The following is a 12,845-nucleotide window of genomic DNA, read 5'->3' on the forward strand; positions in this document are numbered from 1 at the left end:
GAGACACTGAGAACTTAAGAATGAAGAAGAGGAGTTGGTTTTTATACCCCAATTTTCTCTGCCTTTTAAGGAGAATCAAACCGGCTTACAATCGCCTTCCCTTCCTCTCCCCACAACAGACATTTTGTGAGGTAGGTGGGGCTGAAAGAGCTCTGGGAGAACTGTGACTAGCCCAAGGTCACCCAGCAGGCTTCATGTGTAGGAGTGGGGAAACCAACCCCGTTCACCAGATTAGAGCCCAACGCTTTTAACTTCTACACCACGCTGAAAAGACATCCAACCTTTTTAAGCCAGGCTGTTAGGTACTGGCAGTGCCCTTGGTTAAAATACTTTTCCCTTTTCCCCCAATGAGCTTACATCATTCTCTCCTCTATTTTATTCTCACAATAGCCTTGTGAAGTAGGCTAGGCTGCGAATTAAACTGGCCCAAGGCTACCCAGCAAGCTTTCATAGCAGAGGGGTAGTTTGAAGCAGGGTCTCCCAGAGGCTTGTCTGACACTCTGTCCACGGTACCACACCATACGCTTGTGAATGTTTGTGGTGTCAAACCTTCCGCTGCCCCTGCAATGTAGGCAGCTGAGCAGCATATAGCACAAATCAGCTGGGGGACAGGTGTTCAAAACAAGGCAATAATGTTAAAATTGGAGTTAAAATTGAGTGGAAGGCTTAAATGGCTCAGGAAATTTAACTGAACGAAAGCCACCTCATACTGCTGTGGAAGTGGCCCAATTTAATCACAAAATGCAAAGGTCAGTTGCGTACCCAAACCTGAACCAGACAAGAGCCAGGGAAGCATACCAAAGGTCCTTTAACACACATCCACCTGCTCTTCACACTTCACAGTAACAAGCTTCAGAAGAACCATGGTAGGCATGATTGCTACCCAAAATCTATTTTTTTTCCACAGAGGCTTCTTTAGGGGCCTTTACATGGTACAACAAGTTTGTCCTTGCAATGCTTGGTAGGAGGATACTTGGAGCTTTCTTCAGCAAATAAAAGGTTACAAACAAACTTTTCAAGATGACTGATACACAATGACTGATGTTCTAGTACTGAATTATACAGAAGTCACTTAACCCCCCATTTAACATGCAGAAACCATTCTCCTATTATACGTGTGATGCAAACATTTTAAGAATTTTCACATTTTATCAGCAAGATGTTTTATTGCAGTACACGATGCTACCAGAAATGTGGAAATAAATCAACGTTTACCTTTTAGAGCATAACATGTGCTCATTTCCCCCACTGGATTTAAACAAGCCCGTTAATGTTGCCAAAAATCTCTAGTCCCCATTTTAGGATGCACCTGAATTACAAACCTTCTTTCAAGAATAACAGGAAGAACTCATTTGGCTCATCAGGTTTGCATACCTGGACAGGCATTTGGGTCGAAGAGACTCTACCATGGCATGCACAGAGCCAAACAACTGCTATCCTTAAGCTGCATCCTATACAAACAAACTCGGAAATAACTATACAGAGTAGGGATTCCCTTCTGAATAACTGTGCTTACGATTTCACCACTAGTGTTGCAGGCCATCAGTGATGCGTTCTCTAAGAGTTTCACAGAGACATGAATCAGACATGCCCTTCTGTTCTCCAGAAACCTTCACATCTGTTTGAATGTGGACAAACCTGTGCACGTTAAGAGGATTCCAGGACGTGCTTAAGTTCATGTGAAGTTCCCTAGCATCAACGCAAACCAAGCAGAGCATGCGCAGCCTACAACACATCCAGCAGTCTCCTATTACCACCCTGTCAGAGGAAGGCACAAGCAACATTTAGAGGAACTCCATTTAGAGGAACTCTCGGCTTATCTTCTCATCAAGTGAAATGTGATGGGCTTCAGAGGAAACGATAGCTCTCTAGGAACACAACCGCCAAGCCCCTGCATTAGGGCGACGTTGTGTGGTAACCAGCTGATAAAGTTGTGTAACCCTAAGGTGGCCAACCCACAGGGTGTCCTTAGAAATCTCACATGTAATATGGAGATCCTATCAATTTACCTTAGAATTGTTAAAGATGATAGCAGAGATTATGTGCTTCAAATACTCTAACAACTTCGTATTAATGTCAAGCTTTATTATGTTTTAAAGATAAAACAGTAACTCTTTATTGTTATCTTCTCTCCCCACTCCCATTTATCCAGCTTTTCTATATCCCAGATACAGGGCAGACTTTTTAAAGTCTCACACTGAAGCATTATAACCTGTTAACTGCACCCCCACATTCTCTTTATCCTTGTGTAAATCTACTCTATGTGCTGTTGTTCTAGATATGAGGCCCCCCCCATCTCTTGTTCATAATTGTGTTTCCACCAAACTTTAAAAAAAAACCACTACTTATTTGGTTGTCAGCCGCCATTACCCCAAACCCTTTAACATAATGTGATCAAACAAGGCAAAACTTTGCTTGGAAGTCAACTACAGCTGACCTATTTAGTAGTTGTACTGTAGCATGCGGACAATAGTTTCCTTATAGACAGGTTATGGTTATGTTATTTGCCTGAGGATGTTAAACATCGCAAGAGAAAAGTCAAGTCTTCACTATCCAATAAGCAGATGTGAGGAATATTTTAACATTTTTCTTAATTGTCACTTTACGTTGCACCCCCTTTAGAACTATGACCAGGAACAGAGTGGGATAGTAAATTTCATTTACTTCATTTCCCCCCTTCCTTTCTCCCCAATAGGGAGAAGCATCTTAAATTGTTTTCTCCTCCATTTTAGCAGCTTGCAGCATTCTATTTTCCATTTTAATGTCACAATAACCCTGCGAGGTAGGTTAAGCTGAGAGTGTATGACTGGCCCAAGGTCACCCTGTGAACTTCCATAGCAGAGTGGAGATTCCAAACTGGGTTTCCAGAACCTTGTCCAGCATTCTAATCATTACTCATGAGCTCAGTTACCAGAATCAGAAAAATGCAACTTAGCAAACAGCTTGACTAGGTGAAGGTACAATGGAATAATTGGAAAGCTTTTAATGAATTTTGAGGACTTTATGTCCATTTTAAGAATTATGTACCAAAAACAATATTAAATGGTATCTTCAGATAGTCAGAAACATAGCCCGCATGATGGGTAGCCGTGTTAGTGGGTCACTAGCAGTAGAAAGGAGCAAGAGTCCAGTAGCACCTTAAAGACTAACAAAATTTCTGGAAGGGTATGAGCTTTCATGAGCTATGGCTCACGAAAGCTCATACCCTGCCAGAAATTTTTGTTAAGTCTTTAAGGTGCTACTGGACTCTTGCTCTTTTCTACTACATAGTCCTCAGTTTTGCCATGGCTAAGCCAGAGTCCAAAAGACCTTCCTTAGACAGAATTTGCAACCACCAAGCATCCCAAGGCGACGGTAAGGGACCAAACTGAAAGATTGCATGAAGACTTGTCTTGTTTAAAGACTAAATGACTAATTCAGTTAGTATCTACCATTCTGGAGATTTAAGCCAAGAATATCACTTTCAATACAAGAGACCAATTTACCTTTTATTATAGCAAAGGTTTTTGCTCTGTTTGCACAACTGAGACCTGGTGAAATAAACCTATGAAAATGAAGTGCTAAAGCACACTGATCAGCATTAATAACCCAAATAGCTCATCTTGCCAGCAAATGCTAAAGCACTGGACAGGACTAGCACATTGCCTATTTAATGGTGATCTGAGATCTCCCATTTTGGGGACCAAAGTGTTCAGCTTTAGAAAAACGTCTTCATTGAGGGAGCTGCGCGTGCAGGTTTCTGCCCTTCTCTTATGTCATGCTCATTCAGTTAATAAAATGTTAAGCTTGTCCCGAACTAGCAAAAAAATGCCTCTTTACCCATACGTGAGTAAAAATACTGACCTTTCTAGCCGAACTCAGCTTTGCGGCAGACTGCCAAGCCAGCCCAACGCTGCCATTCCCAGCTCCTCCCCCTCCCTTCCCAAACACAATAATCTATTTACACAGGGCAGAATGCTCCCCTATTGTCTGCCAATAGGCAGACATCGTTCGAGGGCAACTGTCAACTTCTTCACTGTAGAGCTAGAAGCAAGCAGCCAATAGTTGCAGTCCCTCCAGCTCTGCAGTTTGATTGAGAAAAAAACCATACACACAAAGAGTTATTGAGTAAAATCGGAATTTCTACGAACTGCAGAACGATCACAAATCGAGAGAGGTCAGTTCCACCCACACAGAGGCTACATTAGTTTAGAAGCTGCCAGATTTAAGTTTGCAATCTGCCTCATGGTTTTGGGGCAAAATGCACAGCCAAAATGAATATACAGCTGTCGTTATCAAGACCCTTGCATGTATTTTTTGTTAAGGATTTCCTTTTTACTAAAACTATGTTGTCACACATTCAAGAGGTTTTATAAATATAGCCAAGCATTAGACTTATGACTCATACCCCAGAAAGGCATTTCAGCAACTTAAGGAAGTATCTGCTTAAACAAAGAGATTCTCCCCACCCACCCCCATTACTCCTGCAGAAGGTATACTACACAGCAAAGATCTAACTTCATAGTATGTTGGGAATGCACCATTCTTGCTCAACTGAAGGGATGTACAGCATTAATCCCATTTAAGAACACTGTTTTGACAGAGCAACATGAATCAGTGAATGGCACTCAACTTAAACCAGCAGTTATGCAAGGGAGAATGGGCACGTTTTCAGTTTCCTCAATTTGAAGGCTGGAACAACCGCAAAACCCTTCCTTCAAGTGGGCAGCCATCAACGATTTGACCTAGTCTTTGCTAAGTTGCAATTTTTTTGGCTCCAATAACTGAGCTCATGGGTAGTGATTAGAGCAGGGGTGTCAAACATAAGGCCCGCAGGCCGGATCTGGCCCCTTGAGAGCTCTTATCGGGCCCATGAGCCAGCCGAGGTAGCCACTCCCCCCGTCTCGATCTGGGCTGACAAGGCATGGCCCAGCCTGACCCAGTGGCATTTATGTAATATCCGGCCCTCATAACAATTGAGTTCGACACCCCTGGATTAGAATGTTGGACTAGGTCCTGGAAACCCCACTATGCTGTGGAAGCTCCCTGGGGGACCTTGGGCCAGTCACACACTCTCAGCCTAACCTACTACACACGGTTGTTGTGACTATAAGGAGAGGGGGAGAATGCTGCGAGCCACAGCGGGTCCCCGTTGGGGAGAAAAGTATGGCATCAATGAAGTAAAGAAATGAGCTTCGTATTGTGGCACTGGCACAGATATGCTTATGCTTTTAAGCCAGCTAGACCAATAAGGATCAAAGTTCAATTAAACCCCGCTAGTGCCAACCACTATTCCAAAAAATGTTCTACTTGCTTAACAGTCACTAGTCTTCATGCACTCAAAGTATGTGCAAAGCACATCTGCTTTCAAAGCCCAATTATATTTCAGGCAATAGCGGTATGCTGTCATTCCCATACCACATTCTAATGCCAATGAGGAAGTATATCTTAGCTACTAATCAATGCAGCTAGGCTTTGTACCAGGGTGGATTTGATTTAAATCACTAGTCAGTAAGGCTTGATTTAAATAATGGCTTTCTACATAAAGACTCATTCTTGCTGGTATATATCTTAATGCTTACATCCAGATGAAGATTTCATTTTTAGAATAATTAACTCTTCAGATTAGTTGTACAATTATGTAAAAACATTATTGGTTATACTATTAGAAATACATAGATAATTATTGCGAGCTGAACTATCTCCAGTTTCTTTCAGTCCACCAGGCCTTGCATTTCTTTGTTGCAGTGTCTGCATTTTGCATGCATGCCTGCGTTACCCCATAGGTAGAGGAACTTCATTAAAACATTCTCAAACTTGGCCTCTTTTACAACCTGCTGCCATTATAGATTTTCTCCTCCAGGAACAGAATAATATGATAAACCTCAGGCTATACGCATAAAGATCCCATGACTTGTATAGTATTCCACTCAAAAGGGTTCACTTTCATTTTTACTACTTGCTCCTCCCTCCTCACACTTAGGTCCTTGTGCAGATTTATTCCACTCCTAACAATCTTCTATTCATTGAACTTAACCCCTAAGAAGTAAGGGGTTGTTTCTGTGTACACAGATTTGCAACGGAACAATGGGAGTGAGGTCTTTTTCTCAACTCTGTATGTTTATTTTATAACATTGTTACTGTGAAGAAGAGGCATGTTATATCTGCAGACCAAAATTCACAGCTTTGAGAACTGCAAAACCAAGCATCTGTGATATCTTCTAAATGGAAAAAATTGTAAATGGATTAATGGGATCAATTTACCAAAAAAATGTAAATATTGCATGACTATACAGTCTCATGCTACATAATTAAAAACTAATCCTTATTTCATGATGAATAACCTTTGGACTATAAGGTATTAAATAGAAAACTATTTAAACTATCTTTAGATAGATTTTTCCTCAAAAAGCATTTTATTTTAAAAAATCCGATTTACATTTTTTAAAATCTGATTTAAATTTTTAATCCGTTTTTTAAATTGATTTTTATCCACCCTGTTTTGTACCATTTGTGCTGGAATGATAAATCTACAAGTATATTTTCAACGAGCATCATATGGAATAATAAGCATTCCAACAAGAGGTTATTCCCACAAGATTTCACATTGTGCAAGACATGTTTCATACCTATCCCTTTGGCCAATGAAAATGCTACAAGAATCACCCTTCAGGCTATGCAGAGGGTTTGTTTTAAGGTATTAATTATAAACAAGCATATCTGTGAATAGCTGATCATCAGAACTATAACCCTATATGCAGAGAAGCCTTTAGCTGTCCCACTGACTTTTTTTCTTAGTCCCATTTGTGACCAGTTCTTAGCTACAAGCTTCTTCTTGAACACAAGACCTTGAGAATGCTCTGGGGACCTCACTTCAAGGAAAAGTCAGAGACTTTTTTGCTTGATGTCATTCCTAATAACCTAAACGCTAGCCTATTTCTTCACAGTCAAACAAAATCTCAAGTGTTGCTTCTAATGTGTTTAAGTGTTCGAATAATCACTCCTTGGCAGTGCCTTACTTCAACATTCCAAGAAATTAAGCATCAAATTACATTCTAAAGCCAGCATCTGAGAAGCACCTTATTAGAAGTGGACAAACATGACTTTAAGCAAGTTAGGTCATAACTCTGAGAAACAGGCACTGTGAAGCCCGCGTCACAATAATGAGAGCACTACCAGTAGCGGCAAAACCATATCGGCCTGATGGTACTCCTGTTGCTCAAATAATTCTGCAGGTTGTCTATAAGGAGAACATAGTTTGTTTTCAAATGATACAGGAATCCGCCTTTTCCCTGACAGGCATGTAGGAAGTCTCTACAGGGCATCACCCAGAAACCAAATCATTACCTGCAGCCTTACGTGATAGTCAAGCAACACATTTTACAGTCTGCCTTTCTCGTTGAGACTCAAGGTGGATCAGAGAAGCTGCTCACTGTGCATTTTGTTTTTTATGGTACTCTTACTGAGTAGGTAAGTAATCCATCTGTAGTTTAGCTATGGATGCATATAGGTACCTATATTGCTATAAAAGCAAAAGCCAGGAGTTGACCTAGGCCATTTTCAGATCACTTTCAACTATTAACTGCAGTGTTACTTTGGACTTCATCCTCTCCTGAGGATAGGAACATTTGGGTTTTGGTAATAACTTGTTCCAGTAGGACTTTGAACTCCATTCTTGACTCCAAAAATATATAATTCAACCCTCCAGACGTTCTTCAAACATTCCTCAATGAAATAAATATAAAATCCCTCCTGGTAAGGAGTATGGGTTGATTAGAAACATTTCCGATCAAGATTCAAGATGTAAAATACCACCAGAGCTTTTCACTTTGCAGTCTCACGCAAGGAAACTACGGACCCATAGGGCTAGTCTTGTAAGAGCCATTCTAACTCCAGAACCACATTCCCAAAAGGACCAGCAAAGCACCATTTTAATGTATTGTTTGAGAGAGTTCTACTAAATTATCCCACCTTACTGCAAAAGTCTCTGTCTCCGCAGTATTTTTAGGTACACAAGAATTTACTTGAAATAGCCATTATTAGCCTGTCTTCAGAGCTTCATTGATCCAGTCCATTACCATTAATTTCAGCCAAGTTTACAGAGTTATGCACAAGGGCAATGGCACAGTTACCATTTCCTCCAGCCTGCCCACAGTTTACCCTCTCTGCTCTTCCTCACACCAAGAGATAAACCTGCAAATGCTGGGGTGGGGGGAGAAGACTGGCTATTTATTCATGGGAGGTTTTGCCTTGGAATTGACTCTCTCTAGATGCACATTTTCCCCATTCAAATTCTCAAAACTCTGCATGAGGGTTTATTTTTTAATTTTGAGAATTTGGATAGGGAAAATGTGCATCTAGAGAGCGCCAAATACAAGGCAAAACCTCCCGTGCATAAATGGAACAGAATTCTATAGTTGGACCAATAGTGTTTAAGAACCAAATGAAGCCCATGCTTAACAAAAACAAAACCAAACCCTCAGGAGCATTTACCCAAACCAAACAGTAACAGGCTTCTAAATGGGACGTGAAGGCCCTTAATGAGATGGCACAAAGGTCTCTAAGAAGAGATTGCCTAACACCACAACCTTGTGCACCCAATGAAGAAGATGAGGGAGAGAAGACTGAGCAATTCCACACCTCAGTAGCTGCAGAATAGTTAACTAGCTTTGGCATTGTCTCAGATTTGGCAATAGGATCAAAGCCTTCTCACGGCCCACTCCACAATGTTACAGGACAACTTGTAGAACAATTCCACCATTAGGCCAATCTATTCAGAAACATTTCCTAACCCACTTCCAAGCAGCCCCGAGTCGAATCTTGACAGAACTAAACACTCCTGCAGGCCAAATCACACCTGTAATCGGTTCAGGGGGTAGCCCTGTTGGTCAACAGTAAAACAGCTGGATTCAAATGCAGCAGCACCTTAGAGACCAACAAGATTTTCAGGATATGAGCTTTCGAGAGTCAAAGCTCCACTCGTTGGAATCCAGCTGTGCACCTGTAATACTGTAAATGCACTTCCCTACAGAGCTGTTGGACACAAACCCCATCTCAGCTGATATGTCGGGTGACAGCCCATTTAGCTCAGAAAGGATGACACTGAAGCCCCCCCAGGAAATGGGCCGGGAACAGGAAGTGGGCTGCAGCTCTGTGCTCCTTCTAGGGCCAGAAAGCATGCCGCCTCTTTCAGGTGACCCGCACACACCCCCAAGAGGATGGAAGTCGTTTGAACACAAAATCTCTACCCTGATAAACGAGGCTACCCAGTGCAGCAGATCTATGGCCATTGATGCATGGGAGATTTCGTCTTGGGATTTGCCACTCTAGATGCACATTTTCCCCAACCCAAATCTCAAAACTCAACACTCAGCCCCCATGCAGAGTTTTGAGAACTGGGATGGGGAAAATGCGCATCCAGGGAGCGGTAAAACCCAAGGCTAAACCTCCTGTCCGTAAATGGCCTATGCCAAAACCATTGTCACCACTCTTCAGAAGTAAGGCACGTCTGCTTTCACCTTCAAGCTCTCCAGGAGCATCCAGGCTTCCACCTCCTCTGACCGCCCTCAGCCCATCACCCAAACACAGGGGGGGGATCCATTTCTAAAATGCTTCACTCTGCGTCTTCCTTTCTCTCTCACTTCCTTCCATCCTCCATAATGTTTCCTGTGTGTGTGTGTAAAGTGCCATCAAGTCGCAGCTGACTTATGGCGACCCCTTTTTTTTGGGGGGGGGTTCATGGCAAGAGACTACTAACAGAGGTGGTTTGCCAGTGCCTTCCTCTGCACAGCAATTCCTTGGTGGTCTCCCATCCCAATACTAACCAGGGCCGACCCTGCTCAGCTTCTGAGATCTGACCAGATCAGGCTAGCCTGGCCCATCCAGGTCAGGGCATAATATTTCCTCCCCCCCCCCAAAAAAGTTTTTATTTGCAGGGTGGCAATGAACGTCTTCTGGCGCTGACCCACCTCGGGCAGGCTTCGCCATCACCCCAGCTAAGGGCCACAGGAGGGTCGCGGTTGGCTACAGCAATTGGCTACAGCAAGCCTGCCCCCCCCAACCACAGACCCCCCCCCAGAGCGAGGGAAAGGAACAAAAGCCCCTGCAGGGCTTCCAGAACCGGATCCTTTCTGTCCCCCCCTCCGCACACCCCTTTGCCAGCGGCGGAGGGTTGGGGGGGGGGCGATGGCGAGAGAGAGAGAGAGAGGCCTCTGCGTAAAAACGACCCCCGTCACCACCCCCAAGGCGGCAACAGCCCGGCTTCCTTTCCCCGCCCTCTCCCCTGCCGCCACACCAGCGACCGCGGCTTCTGGGCCAAACTGGGCCCAAACCCAGCGACGCCCCCGACCCACAAGCAGGCTGGGCGACAACGGCCGCCTCAGCCACCCACCTGCTTGCCTCTCGCCTCCAGGCCTCTCGCGCGCCGCAGCCCAGCCACTCTGCAGCGCGAGCCACCCGGCCGCTCCTATTTAAGCCGCCCGCAAAGGAGGGGGGGGGAGAGGAGAGCCGGAGCGCCAGCCGCAGCGGTAGCCCAGCGTGGCCTGCGCAGCCTGTCAACAAACAGAGCGGCGGCGGCGGCGCTAAGACCCGGCCGAGGCTGGGCCTGCCTGCGCGCTTTCCCTCGCCCCCCCGCAGCCAATAGGAATCCGGGCGGGGAGGAGAGGGGGCGGAGGGACAAAAGACGGTGCCTCGGCCGGCGTCGCGCGGCAGCCGCGGATTGGCTCCGCTGCGCCCGTTGAGGCGCGGGAGGCTTCGCCGCTCTCTCCGTGCGCGTCTCCCCCGTCCGGATGCTCAGCGCTCGACAATGAGACCCCCGTGGGCATTTATGCGTGGGAGGTTTTGCTTTGGATTTGCTGCTTTCAAGATGGACATTTCCCCCATCCACGTTCTCAAAACTCAACAATAAGACCCCATGGGCATATTTATACATGGGATGTTTTGCTTTGGATTTGCTGCTCTCTCCATGCACGTTTCCCCCATCTACATTCTCAAAACTCAACAATAAGACCCCATGGGCATTTATGCATGGGATGTTTTGCCTTGGATCTGCTGCTTTCAAGATGCACATTTCCCCCATCCACATTCTCAAAACTCAACAATAAGAGTTTTGCAGGACAATGATTCAACTCAAACCCAACCCTTTTCTGATTATATATTACTCTTCCTACACACTTGACACTGAGAGACACTGTCCTTCAGTGTTACTCCTCTGAAGATGCCTGCCACAGCTGCTGGCGAAACGTCAGGAAAGAAAATACCAACACCACGGTCACACAGCCCGGATAACCTACAAGAACCAATCAACAATAAGACCCCATGGGCATTTATACATGGGATGTTTTGCCTTGGATTTGCTGCTCTCTCCATGCACGTTTCCCCCATCTACATTCTCAAAACTCAATAAGACCCCATGGGCATTTATGCATGGGATGTTTTGCCTTGGATCTGCTGCTTTCAAGGTGCACATTTCCCCCATCCACATTCTCAAAACTCAACAATAGGACCCCATGGGCATATTTATACATGGGATGTTTTGCCTTGGATCTGCTGCTTTCAAGATGGACATTTTCCCCATCCACATTCTCAAAACTCAACAATAAGAGTTTTGCAGGACAATGATTCAGCTCAAACCCAACCCCTTTCTGACTATATATTACTCTTCCTACACACTTGACACTGAGACACTGTCCTTCAGTGTTACTCCTCTGAAGATGCCTGCCTCTGAAGATGCCTGCCACAGCTGCTGGCGAAACGTCAGGAAAGAAAATACCAACACCACGGTCACACAGCCCGGATAACCTACAAGAACCAATCAACAATAAGACCCCATGGGCATTTATACAGGATGTTTTGCCTTGGATCTGCTGCTTTCAAGATGCACATTTCCCCCATCCACATTCTCAAAACTCAACAATAGGACCCCATGGGCGTTTATACAAGGGTTGTTTTGCCTTGGATTTGCTGCTCTCTGGATGCACATTTTCCCCATCCACATTCTCAAAACTCTGCACGGGGGCTTATTTTTGAGTCCTGAGCACTCAGATGGTAAAAATGTGCTTCTAGAGAATGGCAAGTCCAAGACAAAACCTCCCATGCATAAATGGCCCATGCCGAGTTTTGAGAATTTGGATGGGGGAAATGTACATCTAGAGAGCGGCAAACCCAAAGCTAAACATCCCATGCATAAATGGCACTGTGTGCCCGGCATTATTTCAACAGCCCTTGAATTCACAAGTTCTTTGTGGCCGTTTATGCATAGCTGTTTCCTTGCGGTTTTATTGTTTAATTTTAGAATTATTAATTTTATTGTTGATGTTCTGATGTGTTTGGATGATGTTACCTGCCCTGAGTGTGGTCTCAGCCGGGGAAGGTGGGTTATAAGTTGAATGAATGAATGAATGAATGAATGAATGAATGAATGAATGAATGAATGGACCAGAGCTGCACTTTTAAAAAAAGACGAAAGCTGGGGTTTCTGAGAGCAGGTTGTTATAACACGACAGCAATTGTCATTTAAAAAAAAAACACACACACAACAACCCCCCCGGGGGGGGGGAATGGCCCCTGCAGGAAACTGGCAGGGGAAATGTGAGCAAACCTGCCATGTGGAAGGCCTGTTGCAGTTCCACTGTGGCTGTAGCCACAGTGACATCAGGAAAAACCATCCAAATCTCTTCCCATATGGAAAACAACTAAGACTGCATCCAGATATTGGATATTGTTCCTGTCATTGGGCAGTAGCAATAATTTGTGACTGGAATCTTTTATACATGCAGGAAAAGCCAGCTGCTCTGCCTCAAAGATACTGGACTACCTAACAATGTCTGGATGTACCTTTATGGTTGGAAGGAAATACAGCACAGCAA

At 44.4% G+C, this 12,845-nt stretch overlaps 1 protein-coding gene across 1 annotated transcript in view; it reads right to left on the reverse strand.

The window, feature by feature from the left end:
* The window catches only part of ACSL1 (acyl-CoA synthetase long chain family member 1), a 39,860-nt gene extending 29,465 nt beyond the window's left edge, over positions 1–10,395 (reverse strand). The window contains exon 1 of the mRNA XM_056855914.1: positions 10,370–10,395. The gene's annotated coding sequence lies outside the window, so the exon portion shown is untranslated. The remainder of the gene's footprint in view (positions 1–10,369) is intronic.
* Positions 10,396–12,845: the final 2,450 nt, after the last annotated feature.

The sequence above is a fragment of the Euleptes europaea genome, chromosome 9, assembly GCF_029931775.1.
Source record: "Euleptes europaea isolate rEulEur1 chromosome 9, rEulEur1.hap1, whole genome shotgun sequence".
In the NCBI taxonomy this organism is placed as follows: domain Eukaryota; kingdom Metazoa; phylum Chordata; class Lepidosauria; order Squamata; family Sphaerodactylidae; genus Euleptes; species Euleptes europaea.